We start from the raw sequence: 23,227 nt of genomic DNA on the forward strand, positions 1-23,227 counted from the left end.
CTGTCTCCTGCCTCCTGCTGATTTTCTTCCTTTGCTAATGTCTATCTTCTCCTTCCATGTGAGAGAAAATGTGAGGTATTTGTCTTCCTGAGGGTTGCTTCACTTAACACCATGCTTCTCATTTCTGACCATTTTTTCCCCAAAGACGATTTCATTCTTTTTCATGGTTACCTAAAACTCCAATTTGTGTGTGTGTATATATCTTGTGTGTGTATATAAATATATACAAATATTTGTACATATTGCACTTGTTTAGCCCATTGCCTGGTAGATGGGCTGATTCCTTATGCATATGGGCTGATGACTGTGGTTGATGATGCCGTGATAAACACAAATGTGCATGTATCTCTGTTGTGTACCGACTTTCACACCTTTGGACCCAGGACCGGAGCAGTTTCTTCAGGGTGGTGGTAATGGCTTTGGTAAGGACATTAAAGGTTTCTTGGGAAGTACAAGGAAAAGTAAACGTCTAGCTCAGTGTAGTCACATATGACTATAATCTCAGTATTTGATAGGCTACGTCAGGAAAATTGTGAGTTTGAGGCTAAATTGAACTATATAGGTCAGGCTGGGCTCCACAATGATCTCTGTCATACAAAGAAAAGAAATGAGAGAAGATCTGTCTAACTGTGTGACTATGTCATAACCAGCTAGGTAAGACCTCTGAGATAACATGGATAAGTCATCATGAACAGTATCATGGTCTAACAATTCTGGGAAGAGTCTGTTCCCCGGCATCAGAATTTCCTGTCTTCGAAAGAACTGGAAGCATGAAGGTCTAAGGTTTCCTCAGGAACATAGGCTTAGGGCGATTCCTTTCAGGTCTGGTGTTCCTTAGTAAAATCGTTACACAATGATTCATGTGCATCACTGGCCTACTCTTTTGAAGGTTTTGAATTTGAATTCGAGTAGAAAAGGCACCAGCCAGATGGTCCCCTGGGTTTGTGTGGGCTCATCTCCTTGCCACGCTGTCCCAATCCATCAGGGAGTATGGCATTCATTAAATGTAGGCATTTTTGATTTGGTCTAAAAAAAAAAAAAAAAAAAAGGCACCAGCCAAATAATAGGATGGCTGAGTGTCCTTCTTAGAGGATCAACAGTGATGTGGACCAGAAGCAAAATAAAAGGTCCTGGGGCAGGGGAGTGGAGGAGAGGAAACAGCTAGAACCGAGAGTAAAAGAAAATGGAGTAAGCTTGAGGTCCCAGAAAAAGGAGCCAAGACACACAAGTGGTAATAGTCAACAGTATTGAGAACTCCATGTCAGGCGTGGTTCGAAATCATTGACCATAGTGATCACACCAGCACTCTGGAAGTACTCACAAGTGGGAAACTCAGGGATAGAAAGGTTAAGTGTTCACCTGAGGACAATCAGGGTAACTTGTAGAGCGTGGATACAGACTAGGTGGTTCAATTGGAGAGGTGTCCTGACTAATCACTATACCTCAAGGCAGTCGTGACCTTTCAAGGTTGCACACGACTCAAATTCTGTGCCTCTAGCGTACAGCCTGAGGTCGGAAGGTAAAAGGTCTTGTTGAATGTTTCCAAGACAACAGAACCCAGCAAATGGAGTTAGGGTAGGCACTGTTAGGCTCAGCAATACACTAGGAGATAAAGATTGGTAGCCAGTCCCTCAGGGCTGGCAGCAGAAACCCAGTCTAACATGCCCACGGGGGTCATGGGCAGCAGTTCCCTTCAGGCCACTGGAAGGGAGAGGAAGACCATGGGCAAGGGAAGTGAGGAAGCAGCCTGGTCATTACACAGCACACTCTAGGAGCCCACTCCACACCAGCCCATGCACTGGGCTCTGGGCCCACGTACAGAATTAGAGAGAGCCCATTCTGTATCTTACTCCCCACTCTGAGGTGACGAGGACCACCTAGCTATAGGACTCTGGATATGTCCTCGAGACCTCTCTCTTGGTTTGTGTGGGCAGACAAACTGATTCTAGGTCGCCTTATTGCCTTCAGTGGGGTTTTAAATGTTTATCTCACTGACCACTAATTGAAAGCTAGAGATGGCTCGGATAATCTTCAGGTCCATTGGATGAACATTCTGGAACAAGGATGCTTGTAATACTATCTATGAGCTACAACGAAAACACCTGTCTTCTCCTGGCAGGCCTGCGTCCAACATTCAAAACTAAAGAGATGCTGGAGTCTGAGTGGTTCCTGCTAGCTTCCTCCGCTGTCTCGACCACGTCTGCACACAATAATACCCTTTCTTTCCTCCCTCAGCATGTGTGGAAACATAAAGCTAAAACCTTAAAATTATCAGCTTTATTGGCTCAGTTTAGGAGGCTCAGCGCTTGGATCTTTTAGTCCTCCTCAGTCTGGAGTTGTGGGACAGTCCCACAACTGGAATTGGATCCTGTAGGGACTGTAGAGGTCCTGGGGGGGACCCTAAATTCTTTCATATTCTGCTGGCTCTGGTGCCCAAAAGTGTTACTTCTTGGGGTATCCTTCTCTTCTGCCTCCTGAGAAAAGGCTAAAAGGCTTTTTCCCAGGAAGCCACCACCAAAAGCTCAGCAGCAAATGTCGAACTCATTAGACACAAGAATCAGGAAGAAGGAATGAGCGTGGTGCCCGTGATTTGAGCTGAGCAGAGGTCTCCTCATTAGCAGCAATCAGCTCCATTCAACAGCATCCTTTAGAGTGGAAGCTAACGGGGATTCTGAGAAGGAATCCTTTTCCTTTTCTAATTTACTGTCACTCTGTCCCATCACTAGCAGTCTGTCCATGTTTGTACTGTGGGCTGATTCACCATGGATCAGGGCCTGTGATCTTAAGCGACACTGTCATCCGTTTGTTACAGAAGCATCCTGCATTGTTTGAACCGCTTCAGCCTCTTTTCCCTTCGGCTATAAGGCAAACAGCAGGATTACTAGTAGATAAGTATTTAGCACCAGGCCTGTCATAGATACAGAAGAGAATTACACGCTCGTGGACTTATAGTTAGAATTCAGAGAGATGTAAAATAATGTGTCTTAGGTTGTTTTTATAGTTAGAATTCAGAGAGATGTAAAATAATGTGTCTTAGGTTGTGATGTTAAAACACTTGCTGGCTTCAAACATCTTAAATTGCATAATAAAATAACCTCAGCCTTTGTCGACCTTTCCAACACGAAACAGCGGAAAGCAGTGAAGAAATTACGAGAGAGCAAGTGCAATGCCTCTTCCAGGTGAGTTCCTCCCAGAAGCTTGATGTCTCAGGATAACCCAGGTCATGGCTTTTGTGAACCGGCTGTAAAAGGAGCCAGATAAATTTGTGGCTTGCGATAACATCTCTAGTGATGGAAGTCTAGACAGGATACTAGGTTCCCAGGCTTTATTCCTCTCCACCCTGCGTCACAAAGGCCACGGGAGCACGCGGGGAATATCTTCCCCCAGGGTCCTTGCTGGTATTCAGTTTTCCCTTAATGAACGGTCTCATTTTTCATCTCCACCCCTCCCCAAAGTATGGGATGATTTCCGGGTTACGTACTGGTTGTTTAGGGAGCTTGGCGTAACTTCCCTGTGAAGAAGACAGCTGCATGCAAACCCTTCCACACTTTATTGTGCCTGGAAACCAGTTCTGCAGGTGCTGGGGTGACCCCGACACTCTTGCTTTCTCTTACAAATCATTCTCTGGAAAGACAGCAGGAAAACAAAAACAGTCTTGCCAAAGGGCGAGTTGTTCCATAGCTCGACAGTAATGACAGAAATTTGGAGAGTGTTTGAATTCTAATAAAAACAGCTAAAATGCACGTAGGCATCTTCATAGTCTAGGCCTTGCCTGGCCGGAGAGCTTTCTAGGTATTCTCTGTCTAATTCTTCCATAATTCTATGGCATGGGGATTACGTATTATTATCCCAGTTTTATAGGTGGGTATTACTACACCTTAACCTTACACCAGAATTTCTGGCCAACCACCTAATTGTCCACATAATGTCTCGTTTATACATTCATTTGGATGTTACAAGCTTGAAATGTCCCACACGAGGGCCAGTGAGATTACTCAGCAGAGAAAGGCACTTGCTGCCAGGTTGATATGACCTGAGTTCAATCCTCAGGACCCACATAGTAGAAGGAGAGAGCGGATGAGTGCTGGTTGTCCTCTGAGATCTGTGTGAGCCTGTGTGGGCTCGCTTGTACACACACACACACACACACACACACACACACACACACACACACACACTCTATAGCAGGCTCTACCATTTGCACCCCAGTCCCACTAATGTAGTTGGCCAACTGTTTCTACCACCCCTCTCACTTTTTAATTCATTGTATATTTTAGATGTTATGTCACAACAACATATGTGTAACCGTTTTAACAAAGTTTATTTTTATTTTGTGAGCATGGCTGTTTTGACTGCACGTGTGTCTGTGTGCCATGTGCATGCCTGGTGCCCTCGGGGGTCAGAAGAGGGCATCAGATTCCCTGGAGCTGCTGGGAGTTGCCCCTGGGTCCTCTAAAAGAGCAGCAATGCTTTTACCTGCTTATCCATCGCTCCAGTCTCCACTTTTTAATTTCTTTTTTAAAGGATGCATTGGAGCTGGAAGAGATGGCTCTATGGTTAAGGATGAGTAGTGCTCTTCCAGAGGACATAAGTTCAACTCCCAGCACCTACATCAGGAGACTCCCGTTGCTTATAATTCTAGGTCTAGGTGACTGACACTCTTGACTTTCAAGGGCATGCGCGCATACACACACACACACACACACACACACAGACACACAGACAATTAAAAATTCATTTTAAAAAAGAATAATTCGTTGTATTCAGGCTGTGGGTATACTACAATTATTTACTTGACCAGTTCTCTATGGAGAGGAGTAAGTTTGTCTCCCGGCTTTTTCTATAATAAGTAATGTTTCAACAGCTGGCAAACCTATTTGCCAATGTGAAAGTATATTTGCAGGCTAGTGTTCTAAAAGTGGAGGTGCTGTGTCAAAGGGGGTTTGTGCTTGTGGTGTGGACAAGCAATGCCAGCTTGTGGTGTGGACAAGCAATGCCAGCTTGTGGTGTGGACAAGCAATGCCAGCTTGTGGTGTGGACAAGCAATGCCAGCTTTCCTCTGCAGCCTGGTTCTCCTTTCCATTGCCATCAGCAACATATGGGAGAAGTTTGATGCTCTTAGCTTTAGGTACACAGACCCTGGAATTGCATGCCATCTTTTCCTCATCTATGAGTTTGTTTTCTTTTAAAATTCACGTGTGTGGAGGTCAGAGGACAACTTGCTGGAGTTGATTCTCTCCTTCTGCTGTGTGGATTTCAGGTTAAAAACCAAACCAAAACAAAAAAACAAACAAACAAACAAAAAACCCAGGCTGTCAGGTCTTGTGGTAAGCACCATTACCCACTGAGGTTCTCTGGCTTGACTCTGAGTTTTCTTCTGGGAGAAGCCCATATGTGAATGTCCCCAGATTATCCAATGACTAGTACCCCTGCTTGGCCAGGCCTGGTGGCTCACAGCTATAATGCTAGCACTGGGGAGGCTGAGGTAGGCAAAACACCTAATGATGCCAGCTTGGGCTATTCAACAAATGGCAGGCTAGCCTGAGCTACATAAACACTGTCTCAAGTGTACACACCCACACCCTCAGAGAAGAGGGGGGAGGGGAGAAGGGGAGAAAGAACACAGACCAAAGTCAATGCTTGGAGAAAGCCTTACCCTTGAAAATCCCATGGAAACAAAAGGTGTACAAGAAAAATCAACAGAAATGTCTTGTGAATTTACAATAAAAATGAAACCCATAAGAGAAAATCCATGCACTTACTTTAGTAGACTCTTTATGAGTCAAGCACACCCATTCTAAGAAGACTGGGGCAAACTCCACCGCAGTAAAATCTATGTGTAGCAGAAAGTTAGCTTCATCTAATACTGGTTCCTGTATTGGGAATAGTTTTTTGACCAAGCTCAGTACCCAGGGCTTAGTGCAGAGTTGGTACCTTGTACACCCTCACTGTCTGAGCTGCACACACTCCTCCCATGACCTCCTGCCCTCAAACATGCAGCATTTCATGCTTCTGGTTAGAATGAGGTTGGACCCAAAGTGACTCACTCAGCCAAGCAGGGCCAGTGGTGGCTACAGATGTGCTAACCTGGGTCTTGGCTCTTGAGGTACTAAGACCTCACCTCTCTCCTCCTCCTCCTCCTCCTCCTCCTCCTCCTCCTCTCAGCTTGGGTCACGGCATCTGTGAAAGGCATACATAGACCCTTCAGATCTTCTCTCTGATTCCTTGGACCATTTATGGGCCAGGAAACCCTCACCTCCGTCCCGGTTGTGTTACATGGATCTACAAGCGTAATTAACTGTGAAGTAAACAATAATTATTGTTCTCACTGTCAGTTCCAGCCTGGGTTCCTGACTGAGAGAAAGAACCTGCTTGCACAGTGACTCCCAGAGGGAGTTTATAATACCTGACGAAGTTCTACAGGGTGTGTCCTCAGTAGAAATACATGAGGAGTACTTTACTCCAAAATGCTTGAGTCCACACTGGCATGCTGTTCGGTGTATCAGTGGCTCCAGGGAACATTGTCACTGTCACCAGTGTCAGAAGGGTGAAGTATCTGTCACAGGTTCAGAGGGAGAAACCAGGAGCAGAGGGGAGGCAGTTGTCAGCCCCAGAACGGGGAGGAGGCTGCCAGATAAAGCAACCTACTGGCACTGACTCATTATTTACTATGTGTAGAGCATCATCCTAACTGACAGAGGAATGTAAAATGTGATCTAGGCAAGTTCCGTGCTTTAGAGTGCTTCTGTGTGAAATCCTATACGATTTCATCCTACACCAATTCATCCTACATCCATCCAGGGAGTGTACACTAAGCATCTACTATGTGGCCTCCAGATAGTACCAGGGATACAGCAATTAATAAGACAAAGATTTTTGTGTCTCACAGATGGTAGATAAGAATTCCTAAAACATGCTATTCAAGTTCTCTTTGAGAATGACATTAGGACATTAGCTTGAAACAATAGGCTATGTGGTCTTATAGGAATGTAACTGTGGCTAAGAGAGCCGAAAGACAGCAAACTGTATCCTATTTTGAGAACTGTTAGTGTCTGGGGAATGGTCTGCCTGGACTAGAAAACAGAGGAAGAGATTTGTAAATTGTTCCCGGTATTTATCTGAAGACAGGGCAGGAGGTACTGACTGAGCTCAATGACCCAGGCCATGGGAAACGTTCAGCTCACACTCTTTCCCGGACTCCCTGCCCTCTCTGGGCTGGCTCCTCTGCATTTCAGTCCTGGCAAAACCTCTCCTGTCATCTCACAGGGCTACGGCCACTGTATGTAATGACACTCTCACAGCTGGAGTTTACGGTGTCTTTGCTGACTGACTTCTCTACTAGGCTGCCTGAAGGAAGAAGAGGCTCTGGCGATCTTTTCTGCTTTTGGATCTCATGTCCTGGCACATACAAGCATTCAGGAAAGACCTGTTAAGTGTCTGAATAAGTAAATGCAAGGATGAATGAATCTGACTCTCCAGGAAGATTGTCCTATAAAAGAAGAATGTTCGGACAGAACAGAGATTCTTATTTTTTGAAATTCTTGGAGACTATGCCCTCACAGCAGCATGTAAACATAGATAGAAAAATGCAAGTGCTTTTTGTTTATTTGGTTGGTTTTAATCAACTTGACACAAGTTAGACTCATCTGGGAGTATAGAACCTCAACTGAAAAAATATTTCCATCGGATTGACCTGTAGGCAAGTCTGGGGCATTTTCTTGACGGTTAATTGATGGAGGAGGACCTATCACATTGTGGGAGGTAGCATCACCTCCATGGCCTCTGCATCAGCTCTTACCTTCAGGCTCCTGCACTGAGCTTCTTCCCTGGCTTCCCTCAGTGAGGGACTGTAGATCATCAGCTGAAATAAACTTTTTTTTCCCCAACATGCTTTTGGCCATGGTGTTTGCCACAGCAAACTAAGTGACAGGAGCTTGACAGAGGTGAGGGGCTTCTGAGATGGAATAGCCATTGTGGAAATGGATCTGTGGCCACTCATTCTAAGCCTTGAGTTGAACATGACATTTGGTGTGCAAAGCTAGGGAGGAAGTTGTTCTAGGCATAGACGAACAGCATAGCAAAGAAGCCAAGTTCAGAACTCAGAGTGCATGTGGAGGAGAACGGGAAGGCCATGTTGGGGAAGGTATGCTGGCATTCCTAGGAGAGCACCCTGTTTCACTTTGGAGATAATCCCTGAATTGTAGGATGGAGGAACAGTTCGTTTCTTCTGTTGTGTACCCCAAAGAAGAGTGTGGATGATGACAAGGACTCAATGACCCCAGGATAAGGTCAGTTGTAATGACTTCCCCAAAGGCTTCACAGTGGATATTAATTATTTCAATGACCTCGCCTCCATGACCTCACAGGATCCAGACTCTGGCTTTGGGCCCAGGAGGCTCCGAAATGTGATTCATCAGTACCCAGTGATCTAAGTTTCCGCTGTCGCTGTCTATGACCTGGAGACCAACTTCCTAAAAGAAAAGAAGACTTGGATTGCAAAGATATCAATTGCTTAGGACAAGGCATTCCAGCCCTGTAGGCAGGCAGCACGAACACTCCTTTAATCGCTAGTCAGCTTGTCAAGTCACAGTAAGACATCAGCAGGGGAAGGACACCTACATCACTGGCTCATGTATGCATGTCCTGTAGGTGGATCTAAAGCCATAGTTTGAGAATTAGGACTATAATTAGGTTGCTTGGTAAGTTGACTTTAAGCAGGGGAAACATTGAAAGAATGTTTGGAGGCATCTGGCTTCCATCTCTGTAATAGGAAGATACTCATCTCTGAATTACGTCAGCTACCATCTTCACCTCCTTCGGAACTTGTTGTAGGGAACCCACTTGTTTGTTCCCTGCTGCTCAGCCCCGAAATAACCACACAGAAACTGTATTAATTAAATAACTGCTTGACCAATCACTTAATCTTGTTGCTAACTAGCTCTTACATCTAGAATTAACCCATTTCCATTATTTTATATTTTATGATGAGGCTTGTGGCCTACCAGGAAGGTTCCAGCTCATCTGCTCCCAGTGGTGGCCACATGGTGTCTTCCTGACTCCACCTACTTTCTGTATATATCTTTTCCAGCCTGGCTATATTCTGTTAAGCCATTGGCCAAAAGCAGCTTCTTTATTCATTAACCAATAAAAGCAACACATATACAGAAGGACTTCCACACCATTTCCCCCTTTCTGTTTAAATAAAAAGGAAGGTTTTTAACTTTAACATAGTAAAATTACGTATAACAAAGCAGGTATCAGGCAAGTATTACAGTTACAATATTTATAACTACGTTAGCTTTTTTCATAACTAAAGAAAACTATAATTATAACTATTTATTCTTCAACTTCATCAAAGACCTCAGAAGGATATAATATTACCTAAGTGAACAGGAAGTGCATTGTAAGTAACTTCCAAAACTCTAGAATAGACAGAGACATCTTGCTGCCTGGACAGTCACCCAAAGTTCTTTTGTACCATTGGGGCATTCAGTCTTGAGCCCACAGGCCCATAGACTCCGACAGACTTTTCCATGAGCAGGAAATTTGAAGATCTGTTCTGCCTTGTAATGACAAAGTCCATTAGCTGCTTTCATCTGTGTCCTGCAGAATGTCTAGCAGAGTCTTTTCTGAAGCAGGAACCCCGAAGGACTGTCTCACCTTCTTTAGGCAGCTTCAGCAGTCATTTCTCTGTGAGTTCTGCATGTCTAGTTCATACAGCATAACATCAAGCAGTCCAGGCAAGAGCAGTTTCTTGCCCAAATGGCTAACAAACTCCATGAAGAGCCATTTCGATGCCCATCTTCCTCTTGAAGTAACTGGTGCTGTCAGGAGCAGATGTGTCTTATTGTTCTAAAAAGTCATAAGCTCTTAAAACATTTTAAATGTCATATTCTGAAGGTCTCTGAGAGGTTTGAAGAATACCTAACTGAAATATATCTCTATATATCTAGAAAACATGGCTAAGATGACTATAAACTTGATTATTACAGATGACTATCTATTAACCTGTATTTCTTAATTATATATTATATTTTTAAATGATCTGCACAAACACAATACCTTCATCAATATATGATTGATCAGAAATTTGTATCAATAGACCAAGATCCATACCAATTCAAATTATTGATCTCTATATCATATCCCCCTTTACATGTAAACAAACATTTATAAACAATCATTTGGGGAACTTGGGCATAGTTCTCTCAAAACTGCTTCCTGCTTTTTGTTGGGTGAAGTAATTTTTTTTGTTTTTTGGTTTTTTTTCGAGACAGGGTTTCTCTGTGGTTTTGGAGCCTGTCCTGGAACTAGCTCTTGTAGACCAGGCTGGTCTCGAACTCACAGAGATCCGCCTGCCTCTGCCTCCCGAGTGCTGGGATTAAAGGCGTGCGCCACCACCGCCCGGCCGGGTGAAGTAATTTTTGGGGTGTTCATGGAGACCTTTCAGGTCTTGGTCCATCAAATCACATTAGTCTGGAAGGAATCCATAGTTTCTCATCCTCTGTGGAAACAAAAGAAGACCCTCTTTTCCAAAGCAACATATCCTTAGACCCAAATTTTGAAGACTAGATACCTTTAAAGTATATATGTTGGTTTAGCTTAGCAGCCCATACAATTAAATGTATCTCTGCACTTAGCTCCTTCACAGTCAAAAAATTTAAAGAAAACACAATAATATACGTAATCCAGACCATCTGTGTATATTCCATCTTTACGTGGTTTATTTTTCTTACTCTATTACTTTTTCTACAAGTTTAATATTTATTTTATTATCTTTACTCCTTTAATCTATGACTATCTGTACTCTTTTATATTACATCTATTGTCTCTTTACTCTTTCTTCTCTCTCCCAAGCCTACATGCATTTTTTAAACACACTGTGTCTCATTTAGAGGTCTTTTTATCTGAATCTGTCCTATTATGTATCTGAAATCCTTTTCTGTCCAGGAGCACTTCTTGGTGATGTTCCTAGGACTAAGGTTGCTTTGCCTTTTGACTTCACCCAGTCAGATGGCAGAAGTCTGTTCACTGCCTCTTCGAGTCTTGCACACTACCCCAGCTCCAGGTATACAGTGGGTCTATGTAGCACCATTAAGCAGATTGCAACATGCTACTCACAAACACAATGCGATTAAGTGATTGGCCAAGCAGTGATTTAATTAATACAGTTTCTGTGTGGTGATTTCGGGGCTGAGCAGCTGGAAACAAACAAGTGGCCTCCCTACAACAGGAACTCAGTAACTCTGCCATAGGACCTGCTGAACTGTGGCTTCTCTGACCGCCTCAGGCTCCCATGGCTGGTGAGCCTCCTTCCGATTCCATCACGTTTTCCCAGTCTGAGAGCTACTGTTTCTTAAAGGAGACCGAGCTGATCTCTGCTCTAATCCACTACGTGCTGATATCCTAGTTTAAAGCTCAGAGAACAATCTCGTTTCTAATTCTTTCAGAGTCGCTCACTGATGCTACTTGCTAACACTTTACAGCCTGGAGATTCTGGGGCCCTCTGAGCCCCAAGTGGCTTAGGAAATCTTACTTAACACTGTCGGAATTTTATAAACTTCGCTGATCACATTCCATTCCATTCACCTGTTTCTTTGTGAGTAAAACATTCATGTGAGTTATTTTATTCTTAAGCTCACAGAGATCAGCCTGCTTATGCCTTCCAGGTGCTGGGATTAAAAGTAGGTGCCATTGCCTCTGGCTATTCATTAGCTTTTGAGGCAGGGTCTTACTGTGTAGTATAGACTAGCCTCAAACTCCTCAAGATCTACTTCAGAATCCTGGGTGCTGGTATTGCTGATGTATGCTGATACACAGCTAAGGGGGTCTGTCTGTCTGTCTGTCTGTTTGTTTATTCCCCTAATTGAAAGCATGATACCCATGGCCACAGGAAGGACAAGCACGGGTGTAAAGTGTTGAAACTTGGCATGGACACGGTGACAGAGACTGGGGCTTGGCTAACAGGGTGCAGTCCTATCCCTGCTTCCAAAAAAAATAGACTCAGAGGGCAGCAGGGCCAGACACAGTAGGAACAGGAGCCAAATCCTAGACAGGCACATCTGTTCCATCTATGAGACCACAGTTGGGGTGGGTGGGGGCCACGTGACCAAGTGAGGTGGTACTTGATATAATAGCGGTGCACAGGGTTTAAAGCCAGCCTGGGCTACATAAAGAGACTCTATTAGAGAGAGAGAGAGAGAGAGAGAGAGAGAGAGAGAGAGAGAGAGAGAGAGAGAGAGAGAGAGAGAGAAGTGTTTTATTGTCCTGAAGTATGTTGCAGCGAAGCCAAGACTGAGCAGCTCTCAGACCCGGCTGTCTCACCCACTATTCACTCCCGGATAAATTAGGGCATCTTCTGTTGCGGTCCTCAGATAGCACAGATGTGGCTCATTACTGAACACCACACCGCACCAGATGCAGGACTACGAACCTCATTTTGCCTGCAACGAGCTTAGGGATTTCTTACCTCTAAGTGAAACCCGTAGAGGCTCAGTAGCGTAGTGTGGTCACGGATATGTGATGGGACTGGGTTTCCAGGGCGGCGCTGTTTCGAGAAAAAAAAACTCAAGATACTGCCACTGTGCTGTGCTGACCCTTAATAACTCCATGTCTACAGAAAAAAAGATGCCATAATTTGAGTGCTTCCCCCTTTTATTTGCATTTTATGTTATGCTAGATTTGTTCTGGTGCCATTTCCCCCCTTACAGTTTCCCTTGGGATGTGGTTTGCTCCAGTGCAGCCTCCTCTTTAGGGATGGTTTGTTTTCAGTGAGGTCATCTCAGGGAGGCAGGAGAGCTCGCCTGTAGCTTAACCTGATCATGCGTCTTAAGTTTAGCAATGCATCTTGGGTGCTTGGCTCGCCTAGAGATGCTCAGAGACTGGAGAATTGGCACCACCCTCTGCATTTTTAAGCATGTACAGCAAAGATCAGGCACTCTTTGTTGTCAGTCCCACCGTTTGGCTGGGTTCTTCCTACTAACTCCACCGTCAGACCTCTAGAATAGCACAACGTGGGCTTTTAAAGTGACAGTGTCCAGATACTTAGTGGCTTTTTCAGATATGCATAGCCTTGATGGCCTGGACAGTTTTACAAATGTTCTTACAATGAATGGGAAGATGTGAACATCTCCATTTGCAAGTCTTTATGACTTTATAGGGTGTTCTGGGTCTGGAGAGGAGTGAACCATTTTCCCAGGCTGTCCCTGGCCATGTATAGGAAGAACTCAAACTGTCCAGTCCTGGTGGTCAGCATGAGAGTGAGCACAAAACACTCTGAACTTGGAAGGTAGAAGAGGGCTGCGTTTCCCCCAGTGTGGAAGTCAGGTTGCCTGGGTTCAAATTCAGACACCACCACCTGCCAACCGTGAGGTGTGGGGAAGACTTACCGGTCACATGGAGTAGTGACAGGGCTCCCTTCCCTGGGCTACAGTGAGGCTTAGACCTGCTAACTGATATAAAGGCAGTGCTTGGGAAATATGCTAACCAGTGTGGGCACAGAGTGGTACGCACATGGGAAACGTTCAGAAGGATTAGCCATTACCGATAAAACCCAAGTCGTGTTCTCATCAGTCTAGGCACTTGATGGGACTCAGAAGCCATGGCATCTTCATCAACTCCATCATTTTGAACTCCTTTCTCCTTTCCTGAGGTGGTTCACTTACCAAATACATCGTCTTCACCATTTCTCAAATGTTTATTTTATTATGATTGCCCGTTGTAGGTGGGATTGTATGACATCTGTGGGAGTGCAGGCACGTGTGCACCACAGTGTATGTGTACGTGTGTGTACGTGTGTGTGTGTGTGTTGTAAGGGTAACTTTGGGGAGTCGGCTCTTTCCTTCCATTCCTGGGTCACAGAGGTAAGGGTTACATACCAAGCCCTTTTACACACTGAGTCATCTTGCCAGATCCACCTTAACTAAAAGATCCTACCCTGGCCAGCAGGACAGTCCAACAGGTAAAGGCACCTGCTGCCACGCCTGCCGGAGTTCAATTCTTGGAAGCCCAGATAGTGGAAGAAGAGAACCAACTCCCCAAAGTTGTTTTCTCTCTCTCTCTCTCTCTCTCTCTCTCTCTCTCTCTCTCTCTCTCTCTCTCACACACACATACACTTGTGTTTGGTAGAGACTTTTCATTCATTCCTGGCCTCCCAGACCAGAAATAATCCCTCAGAAACTATATTAATTAAATCATTGCTTGGCCAACCACTGAAGTGCATTGCTAGCTATCTCTTATATCTTAAATAAACCCATTTCTATTATTTTATATTTTATCACACGGCTTGTGGCCTACTGGCAAGATTCGAGCTAGCAGCTCACATCTCTCTCCTCTGTTGGCTACATGGCTTCTCCCTGACGCCACCTAGTTCTATTCTACCCTATCACAGGCCAATAAAGCTGCTTCTTTATTCATTAATCAATAAAAGCAACACATATGCAGAAGGACTGCCCACATCACCCCTGGTATAAACACCAGACCTTACCCAGAACTCCTGGTCACACTCAGGCAGTTGCTATAGTTTGTGCTTTCCTCAGCCCTTCCTAGAAGTGCTTGCCTGGAGAGGCCATGAGTTCATGGACAGTTGCCCTGTCATGGGTTCCTGCAGTCCTCCGTCTTTAGAACTTCCCAGGAGGGCCCATTCTTCGCATACCTTGGAGCTCAGCATGCCTGTGGGTGATGCTCCAGATGACTGAGCTAGCAGGACAGGGTGGGACAGTCCTAGCCGACTCCAGGAAGGAAACCAACTTTGCCAGTACAGACAGCTGCAGACCAATTAAAATGGCACATGAGGCAATTGACAACTGTTCTAAGGAGCTACATAATGCCGGATAATGACAGGCTTGGGCAGGGACAGCTTGTGACTTGAACTTGGATGACTTAGGCGACAAGGGTCAAGCAGCAAGAATAAAACACCTGCAAAGCATAAATCCATCCTTTGAAAGTGATTCTTTAACGTGGTTTTATCTGTATGAGACCCGGGAAAGAAACAGCACTGCATGTTACAGGACCCAGAAAGAAACAACTCTCGGTCCCTGCTGCTGCTTCTCACGGCTAGGGTGGTGGGGGCAGGGACTTCCACCCGGACAGCTGAGATGGCCCCTTATTACTCTCCCTGTTGGGTTTCCTAGCCGCAATCCATGCAGAACGGAGTCGGGCACATACCCCTCCCACTTGCTGCTACCACGGCCCACACAGTAAACGTAGATCACAAAAACCCCAACATCGAAAGCCCCATTATCCACCCACATGAGTCTACGCACGCTTTCCTCGGGTTCTGTCTTACTGTGGCCCCATACACCAGCCTTGATGCTTTGACCACTCCCTCAGTCTCGCTCCATCCCTAGCTTCTCACCTCCTCAAATCTACCTGGAAGCGGGAGGAGGTCCCGTTTAGTCTCTGACCACAGAAACCCCACCCAGAGCTCATCTGGAACGCCATTCTTCCTCTGAGCATCCCACTGGTCATGTCTGCACCGAGAGCATCCTCTGTACCATTCGGCCATCCTTCCTGTAGCACAGCTTTCTTTCTGGTTCTGGGTTGGCTTTGTCTTTTTCCTCTCACACAGCTCAGCCCAGGACAGTACTTACGTACAGAATGGAATGAGGAATAAACCTAGCCCAAGGCGACCAACACAAGCTACGCTGCCACCGGGGTTCTACAGCAGAATTCAAAGTGGATCATCATTCAGGTTGGAGTGGGGATAAAATTGATTTCTAACATCAAAGACCAGGAAAGGTTTCATTTTTCTCAGGCAAATGTTCCCTGCCACCTCATCCTCTGGCACTTGAATGTTCCCTTTACACTCGTCTCTACTGTGCTATTCTAAACCCAGCACTGCTATCAAAGGCTTATGCGTGCAAGCAAGGCTGTATGTATTTATAACTGAGGTATTAATATGTTGTCCAGATCGGCCTTGAACTCCTGGGATCAACTGATTCTCCTGCCTTAGCCATTGGAGTAGCCAAAACTCCAGGGAGAAACGTGTTCATTTTCCTGATTTATCTACCAGACTGAGGACCCCTGAAGGCAGGACCAAGTCTTCGTCCTTGTTGTATCCCTGAGCCTGGTGCACACAACAGGTGCTCAACAAATGCTTTTGGGGGAGGAAAGAGAAAGGGAAGAGAGACGTGTTCCCGCAGGGATGGAGGAGCACAAACTGGAACCAAGCAGGTGCAGTCACATGCGGGGCCCTGCCATACTGTATCAGCGGATTAGCTAGGGAGGCTGAAGGGGTTTGCTGGCTATGTAGTAAGGAGGGGGGAAGCCTTGTACTCCTGGGCCTGCCTGTCACTCTTGTCCCCCACATCTAGAACTGGTGCTGCGACACACTCCCCAGGAAGGGGAGGACTAGGAGACAGCTGGCAGCTCAAACAGGGGCCCATTGTGATTGTGGGAGGCTTAACTTAAGACCAGGCAAATGGCCCCAAAGGCTTCAGACGAGGCTGCAATCCTCTCCCCCTCCACTTCTGCAGAAAGTGGCAGATGGCAGTGGGATGGTCACCCTGTGAGTCCAGGTCAGAGCATGCAGCCTGGGGAAGCAGCAGTGGCTCTGGCATCCCCGAGAGCTAAGCATGTGGTCGGTGTGCCAGCTCCCAGGCACACAGCAAGGGTGATTTCAAGGGAGCTTGTCTCTCTTGTGTGTGAAAGGGGAACAGACAGTACATTCTTCATGGGTACCATGGAGACCCCAACCCAATGTCAGACATAAAGAAAACCCTACGTTATTGACAGCTATTGGTTATCATGATGATTACAAATGGAAACAAAGACTACCTGAGGTAGTTATTTAAGGGTTCTGTAAGTAAACAGCTGATACAGGATACTTGAGGAAGTCTGTTAGGTGCTCTGGTGTCTGGTGGTGCTGTCTCAGACCACTTGGGCCTCCTTTCCTTATGGTTAAATTTAAATGCTGCAGAAAATCCAGAAATGAGAGTGTATATCTGTAATCACAGCAAGTGGGAAGCTGAGACAGGAGGATTGCTGTGAGTACCAGGCCAGCCAGGGTGACAAAGCGAGATTGTCTCAAAAATGGCAAAAGGACGAGGGACATGGCTCAGTGGGTAAGATCACGGGCTTGTGCAAGCTTGAGGACCTGAGTTCGACTCCCCAGCACTCTTGTAAGAGGCCAGCTGTGGCTGCACAGGCCTGGTAGCCCAGCATTGGAGGGCAGAGGCAGGCAGATCTGAGAACTCACTGGCCAGCCTTGCTGAGACTGTAAGGTTCTCTTCCTGTGAGGGGCTCTGCCTTAAAGCTATTTGTCTTACCGCACCGCTGCTTTGAATTCTTTAAAAGACAACAACAAAAAGTCGCTTAGTAGCCATGAGCTATTTTATTTTATTTAATGTCAAAAATTCCTTGTTTTGAAAATGATCATCTGCGTTCACTCAGGAAATACATGTCAAGAAATTTGTATTATAGGTTAGTTGTGATGTATCAGTAACCGTTGGTTATTACCCTTGCTTTCAAAGAAATGTAGTTGATTTTATTTTATTTTATTTTATTTTTTTTTCGAGACAGGGTTTCTCTGTGGCTTTGGAGCCTGTCCTGGAACTAGCTCTGTAGACCAGGCTGGTTTTATTTTATTTTATTTTTTTTTCGAGACAGGGTTTCTCTGTGGCTTTGGAGCCTGTCCTGGAACTAGCTCTGTAGACCAGGCTGGTCTCGAACTCACAGAGATCCACCTGCCTCTGCCTCCCGAGTGCTGGGATTAAAGGCGTGCACCACCACCAATGTAGTTGATTTTAAAGTCCTCAGGTAGCATGCTTTAGGGCTAACGCGGGGACATCGAGCCCTGCGTTGCTTGTTCTTGCCGTTTCTGTCAAGGTGATGCACTGCAGCTTCGTTTTTATTTACAATTAATTCACTCAAACTAAGTAGATACTTTTCAGAATAGAAAAATGCATACCACCCAACACTGTGGCGTGGGAATGCTGGGCTTGCAGCAGTAATGAAACCTGCTTTTCCGAGGCTTCTTTTCTACTCTAGGCCTGTGTACCGGAAGGCCTGGAGTACTTCTCCCTTTACGATTTCAGAGTGTGTTTGCCACAGCGCGGTGAGGAAACCGTTTCTCCAAGGGCTTGTTTCCATGCTTAAATGGAGAAAACAAACAAAATCTCTATGCTTTTAAGATGAACTCACACCCAATCTTTTCATTATTTATTATCAATTTAGATTTTTTTCTTTTCAGTTTGCTTGTTATCTATTCTAGTATTTTTTTTTAAATGCAAGCCCTTTCTTACATGAGTCTAAAATGACAGGCAGGAATTTGTGCAGAGGGAGAACAGTAAGAGAAAAAACAAGCCATTCTTTATGTGTGAGGTCTGATATGAGGAAGGTGAAGAGAAGCGGCTGGGAACAGATGAAACCTGAATGAGGTCGGATCTCACCAGTCCCTCACTAGATGAGGAGTGACACGTGATAGGGTGTTAGATCGAAATCTACTTTTAAGAAGTGTGTGTCCATGGTGGCGCACGCCTTTAATCCCAGCACTCGGGAGGCAGAGGCAGACAGATCTCTGTGAGTTTGAGACCGATCTGCCTGGTCTACAGAGCTAGTTCCAGGACAGGCTCCAAAGCCACAGAGAAACCCTGTCTCGAAAAACAAAACAAAACAAACAAACAAAAAAAAGAAGTGTGTGTCCGTGTCTGTGTGTCTATGTCTGTGTCTGTGTCTGTGTGTGTGTGCCTGTATCCATCCATGTTTGTCTGTGTGTATGTGTGTGTGTCTGTGTCCATCTGTGTCCATCCATGTGTGTGTTCATTCATCCGTGTGTGTGTACCTGTGTGTGTGTACCTGTGTCTGTCTATGTCCGTTTGTGTGTGTGTGTGTTCATGTCCATCCGTGTCCATCCATGTGTGTGTTCATTCATCCGTGTGTGTGTACCTGTGTGTGTGTACCTGTGTCTGTCTATGTCCGTTTGTGTGTGTGTGTGTTCATGTCCATCCGTGTCCATCCATGTGTGTGTCTGTCCATCCGCATGTGTGTCTGTGTTTGCATGCCTGTGTCTAGCCATGTCCATCTGTGTGTATGTCCGTTCATCTGTCCATCCGTCCATCTGTATGTGTGTCTGTGTGTGCATGCCTGTGTCTAGCTGTGTCCATCCATATGTATGTCCATTCGTTCATCCGTCTGTCTGTCTATCCATCTGTGTGTGTGTGTGTGTGTGTGTATGTGTGTGTCTAGGCACACAGGAACACACATGCCACTACTACTGGAAGTCAGAGAACAACTTTGTGGATTTGATTGTTCCTTTCACTTATATGTAGGTTCTAGGGATTGGATACAGGTCACCAGACTTGCCAAGCAAGTGCCTTTCCCCACTGAGCCCTCTCGCCAGCCCAAATTAGGATTCTCTACAGAGAAGCGGGATATGACAGCTATGAGATACTCAAAATAATAGACAGGACCTTTGAGCAAGATTTAGTCAAAAGTAGCTACATGATTCTCATGTATCTTGGTTATGACAAAGGTCAAAAGAGGATTTCTTGGGGGCAGCAGCTAGCGTGGCAAGGACCACTCCTGGTCCCAGCATGTAAGGGACATACTAAGTGCACATCATGTTAGCAGGACCACTGGGAGTCTGAGCTGTGTGGCCTGCAGCTGAGGCCCAGGAGACTGGTCTGACTCTTGCTCTGGAAATTTACCAGCAAAGAGCAGGACTGGCTAACGTTGCTGCAAACCAGTCAGTGAGGGGATAGACTGACACTCCCCGAATCTGGAGCAGTTTGGGGCTCCTTCTAGAAGCTGAAGGCAGCACCTTCAGGCTGTAAAATACAGAAAGACACACCCTGGCAGAGGAGAAGCTGGGTGTGGGCTGTAGGAATCTCTCGAGCCTGGGAGGAAACTCCTGCCCAAAAGGCCAGCCCGGATTGTTTCAAAAGGGACCTGCACAGATCCTTAGCAGCCATACTCAGTTTGACCATCTTAGTGCGGTTGAGTCGCTGGGACAGGATGTCGCAGCCCTGGCAATTGATAAGGAAGACAAATTTACAGTTCTGGAAGCTGAGAAATGCCAACTTGAGGGCTTTCCTCTGGTGAGGGCTATTGTGCTGCGGTGTCATTGCGAGAGGCAACACAGTGGCAGCAGGAAGTGGGCAGGAACGTGTGAAAGAGGAAGCTCACGGGGAATCTGCACAGTTGGCTGTGCGCTCCAGAAAACTCACAATAAGGACATTCATCCATTCCCGGGGGCTCCAGCTCCCAACACGCTGACGCTGGAGATTAAGTTCCGAACACGGAGGCAAAGCATAGCAGGCTGTGGGCTCTGGGCATGTGGGTGACGCTTAATTATCTTGAGATGGAATGCGTGGAAGCCTGCGGTTAGCCAGAAGGTGCCATGCGACTGTACACTAGTATTGCCCACGTCGTTCCTAAATGGCTGCAAACAATGACAACAGCCTTGGGAACTCATCAAAAGGTTAACGGCCTGCCCAAATGCTTCCAGCCTCCTTATCAAGCTAGCGCATAATTAGATCATCTCAATCTTGCCCAGCAGTGGCAACCCTCACACGCCATCAAGCACTCTGAACATCCAAGTTTAGTCCTTCATGGAACGTTCACCAGTTGCCAGTCCAGAAGCATTTGTTTCCTTGTTCCTGTCTTGACCAGCTCTCCCAGGTCTCACCCAGGCTGGCCTACAGCTTGCCGTGTAGCTGAGGCTGACCTTGGCTCCTGATCCTCCTACGTCTTCTTCCCAAGGGCCAGGGTTTTAGGTGGGCACCCCCACACCCAGTTCTGCTTCTGAGCCTGTCCGTTCTCTCCTGCACCTGAGGCAGGAGCACCAGCCTGGCCTGAGCGTTTTCCATGTGAGGGATGATAAGAAACAGCTGTCTACGGATTCATGGCATCATCTCTGCGATGATTCAGCCATTCAGCTTGCAGTAGCAATTGTGTGGTAGATGAATGTCTTTCTAAATCCAATCACTCAGAAATAAATACATTGCAGTGGCCTCATTAAACAAAATTGGATGCAAGGAGAGGACGGGACTGACTGATAGGAAATGAGGAGGAAGAAGCAGGCTATTTCAAAGCTGCAGGCTATTTCAAAGCTTCACACATTTGCTTGCCCTTCAGAAACCTCTTCCAGGCCCTTGTTCAGCTTCGGCACATTTAGTTAAAAAATGCGTATGTATGTGGTACTATTTTCCCCCAAAGAGATCTTTTTTTCAATGGCAGATGATAAAATTATACACATATGTATTTATATGTACATAAACATATATAATGTCAAATAGGCAAATTCACAGATCCTGTGTAGTCCATTGTATTCCTTATCTTGTTTATGCAGTTGATCCTTCAGATGTTTCAAAGCCTGACCACATGGTAGATACAGCGGCAGTGCTGAGGGGCTCTTGAATTAGATGGATTCAAGCATGCGTTCATCTGGGACACACGAGCTGAGTCTGACTCTGCACTGGGCTGTGTATGTGGATCAGTGGAGGCGCCACTATCAACCAGACAGGGGGGAAAGATGCTTAGAACGGGTGTGGGACAGGATGGCCGGCCCAGAACGCTGTAGTGTGAAGTTCAACATAGTAGGCACAATAGAAAGGGACAACCAGGGCTGGCGACAGTGAAGAAGAGTGGATAGTTTGCTAAGAAAATAGAAACATCTGGGGCTGAAGAGATGGATCAGTGGTTAAGATCACTGGCTGCTCTTCTAGGGGACCTGGATTCAGTTCCCAGCACCCATGTGGCAGCTCACAACTGTCTGTAACTTCAGTTCCACGGGATCTGGTATCCTCACACAGACATGCGACCAGGCAAAACACCAAATTAAAAAAAAAAAAAAGAAACATCCAAACCCTCGGAGATGGCTCAGTCAGCAAAGTGGCTACCATGCATGAGGGGTACATGAGGAGTTCAGGTCTCCAGCACCCATATACAAGTGGGGTGTGGCAACCCAGTGCTGGGGGGTGGTAGTGTTAGACCCTAGAGTCCAATCACTGAGGAGGAGTTGCTTCTCCCCTACCCTCTTTAATCCTCCCCAAGGTCCCCATGCTCCCAATTTACTCAGGAGATCTTGTCTTTTTATACTTTCTACTTCTCGTGTAGATTAGATCTATGTATGTCTCTCTTAGTATCCTCATTGTTGTCTAAGTTCTCTGGGATTGTGTTTTGTAGGCTGGTTTTCTTTGCTATGTTTACAAACCACCTATGAGTGAGTACATTGTCTTTCTGTGTCTGGGTTACCTCACTCAAAATGATGTTTTCTAGCTCCATCCACTTGCCTGCAAATTTCAAAATGTTGTTATTTTTTCTGCTGTATAGTACTCCATTGTGTAAATGTACCACATTTTCCTTATCCATTCTTCAGTAAGGGGCATTTAGGTTGTTTCCAGGTTCTGGCTATGACAAACAATGATGCTATGAACATAGTTGAGTACATGTCCTTTTGGCACAATTGAGCATCCTTTGGATATATACCCAAAAGTGGTATTACTGGGTCTTGAGGAAGGTTGTTTCCTAATTTTCTGAGAAATGGCCACACTGACATCCAAAGGGGCTGTACCAGCTTGCACTTCCACCAGCAATGCAGAAGTGTTCCCTTTTCCCCACAACCTCTCCAGCATAAGTTGTCATCAGTGCTTTTGATCTTGGCCATTCTTTTTTTTTTTTTTGTTTCAAATTTTATTATAATGTTCCAGCAATCAAAACAGTGGCATTGGCATGAAGACACAAGACAAAAAGAGGCTGAGGCTTAGAAACAGCCCTGCCATGCATGGTGGGATGGTTTCCCACTAAAGGGCAATGAGGAAAGCTAGATACCTACATGAGATGGATGGAAAGCCAGACTCTTACATCACACACAAAGATTAACGCAAAATGGATCAAAGAGTAAAACTAAGAGCTAAAATTGAAATTCCCAAAAGCAAGCTATAATTAGCTCCACTGGGTGGGGCAATACTTTTGTGGATATGACTACCAAAAACTCAACCAGAGTCAACAACCCACTATTAATGGGCCAAGGACCTAAGGAGATTTCTACAAGCGTAATATATAAAGGCCATTCTTACAGGTGTAAGATGGAATCTCAGAGTTGTTTTGATTTGCATTTCTCTGATGACTAAGGATGTTGAACATTTGCTTAAATGTCTTTCATCCATTTTAGATTCCTCTGTTGAGAGATCTCTGTTTAGGTCTGTATTCCATTTTTTTAAATTGGATTATGTGTTTTTTTGATGACCAATTTCTTGAGTTCGTTGTATATTTTGGAGATCAGACC

Source organism: Microtus ochrogaster, linkage group LG5 (genome assembly GCF_000317375.1).
Source record: "Microtus ochrogaster isolate Prairie Vole_2 linkage group LG5, MicOch1.0, whole genome shotgun sequence".
Classification (NCBI taxonomy): domain Eukaryota; kingdom Metazoa; phylum Chordata; class Mammalia; order Rodentia; family Cricetidae; genus Microtus; species Microtus ochrogaster.